This window comes from Schistocerca cancellata, chromosome 8 (assembly GCF_023864275.1).
Source record: "Schistocerca cancellata isolate TAMUIC-IGC-003103 chromosome 8, iqSchCanc2.1, whole genome shotgun sequence".
In the NCBI taxonomy this organism is placed as follows: Eukaryota; Metazoa; Arthropoda; class Insecta; order Orthoptera; family Acrididae; genus Schistocerca; species Schistocerca cancellata.
This window is the reverse complement of record NC_064633.1, coordinates 615,126,564-615,129,130: the sequence shown is the minus strand read 5'-3', so window position 1 is coordinate 615,129,130 and position 2,567 is coordinate 615,126,564. Positions and strand designations below refer to the sequence as shown.

Here is a 2,567-nt window from a genome sequence, read left to right as displayed (position 1 = left end):
CTCCCAGCAGGCCGCGGGCCGCAAAATACGAGCCGAGTCCAAAAAGCGCAGCGGGCCCGAGCGTCTCCGGAGAGACGGAAACACTGCAAAAACACCTCGCAGCTCTGTAAGGGGCGAGACACGGGCGCCACAAAAACTCCCCCGCAGCACAAATTGAACTTGGTTCTATTCGACAACTCTTGTTACAAATGTAGATGAACTTTTTAATCTCTTTTCCTATTTCCACGCAAGTTTGTTCTCTCGTCTCTCTCTGCCCCCCCCTCTCTCCCTCCCTACCTCCTACCCTCCCTCAGTCTTCCTCTCTCTCTCTCTCTTTGTGTCTGTCTGTGTGTGTGTGTGTGTGTATCTGTGTGTGTGTGTGTGTGTGTGTGTGTGTGTGTCTGTGTGTGTGTGTTGTGTGTGTTTGGTGGGGGGGGGGGGGGAGGGAGGGCGTGATCTTGACTGTGGCTGCTCACGAATAATATCATTTCGTATCCTACATAATAAGCACAGCCGAAGTTCCATCCCAGTTAGAAGAGTATCTCATTTGCAAGATGAGTCTCTGTGGGCGTTTGTCAACTAAAATAGCGACCTTGGGCTCCGTAACTACTGTGGGACCACATTCGCCACTTGTTATCGAGAGGGCACAGGTGTCTGGTAGAGCTCTCTACGTCTACCCCGTGGACACCAGTATACAGGGGCTGGACAAAAATGTGGAACCACTGCGAGAAATTTATGCTAGGTCCTAAATGCGGATGGTCAATGGCCTTGCCGCAGTGGTAACACCGGTTCCCGTCAGATCACCGAAGTTAAGCGCTGTCGGGCTTGGCTAGCACTTGGATGGGTGACCATCTGGTCTGCCGAGCGCTGTTGACAAGCGAGGTGCACTCAGCCCTTGTGAGGCAAACTGAGGAGCTACTTGATTGAGAAGTAGGGGCTCAGCTCTCGTAAACTGACATGCGGCCGGGAGAGCGGAGTGCTGACCACATGCCCCTCCATATCTGCATCCAGTGACGCCTGTGGGCTAAGGATGACACGACGGCTTGTCGGTACCTTTGGGCCTTCATGGCCTGTGTGGGAGGAGAGTTAAATGCGGATGCTAGGCAAGTCTGCAGGTTGTACAGTTGTATTTGACCACGAGCAGGAGCTGTGCAATGTCCTCAGTACGTTCCAAGTGTCAATCGTGGTCACAACAGTGTTCTGTGTATTGAGTGCATTACGACAGACCTAAGTGAGTTCGAACGTGGCAAATCGTTGACGCTCTTGCGTGCTTTTGTAACCATAGAAGCGGAAGTGTCTGGTGTTTTATGAGGCTCCGTATTGTAGAACGAACATCCTCTAAGTCACAAAGCGGACGAAACTGATTACTGAGTAATCGTGACAGACTTTCATTAAAGTGGATTAGACGAAAAATGAGAGGACGACAGTTCCAAGACTGACAGCAGAACTGGATGTCTTACTTGTGAGCCCTGCCAGAAGCAAAACGACGCGAACGGAGCTTCATAACCTGGGAAATGCAGGTCGAGTTGGAATTCCAAAACCACGCATCACTGATGCAAATGCCCGCAACAGGAAACCGTGGTGCCGAACCCATAAAACCTGGGCTATACAGAAATAGAAGAAATTCATTCGGTATGTTTCATACTGTTTCCAACTTCTGGCCAAATTTAAGTCCCAAGAGTGAAACACGGCACGGTTTCGTTGGTGATTTGGGCAGCCATGTAGTGATATTCTGTGGGCTCCATGGTTACTCTGGGAAGTCAGATTACTACCTAGGATTATGTAACCATTTTGGCTGATCAGGTCCATCCCGCGGTACAATGTCTGTTCTCCAGTGGTGATGCTGTGTTCCAAAACGACAAGAACATCTCATCTTTGGGGACTGGTTTTGTAGGCACGATGATGAATTGTCGCATTTCCTGTGGCCACATGGCCAACAAATCTCAATATATTTTACCTTTGTGGATTAATTTATAGAGAAGGGCGCATGATCGCTATCCATCTCCATCATCTTCAGCTGACTGTGGCACTATTTTGCTTGAAGAAGAATGTAAGATTGCGTTGGAAACCACAGAGCATCTGTAAATATCCATTACGAGACGACTGCAAGCTGTTTTGATGCCAACGGTTTTCCTACATCATATTAGGCATGATAATATGTTGTATTTGTGTGTTTCGATATTTTCGTCAATTCCTGCACATCCACATCAGCACTACCCCAATGAACCAAAACATTATGACCACCTGTTTAATAGCCTGCTGTTCCACGTTCCAAACACAGTACAACAGGCATTCTGCTTGGCATGGATTCTGCAAGTCCTTGACAGGATTCCAGAAGTATGTAGCACCAGGTGTCTACGCACAGGTAAGCGATTCCCGCAAACTACTGGATGGTGGCTTATGGGCACGCAGCTTCGCCCGATATGTGTTCCAGAGCGTACAGATCAGGCAAATTTGCTGGCCAACACATCAATGTGGTTTTACTGTAATGTTCCTCAAACCACTGTAATCCTGCTGGATGTCTTCGCTGTAGGCGAAGCTATGCAGGTGGTCCGCAATAATGTTCACGTACTTCACTGCTGTCATGA

General features: G+C 48.7%; 1 pseudogene; it reads left to right on the top strand.

Moving 5' to 3' along the window:
• Positions 1-737: 737 nt before the first annotated feature.
• Positions 738-855, top strand: LOC126095834 (5S ribosomal RNA; annotated as a pseudogene).
• The last annotated feature ends 1,712 nt before the right edge of the window (positions 856-2,567 follow it).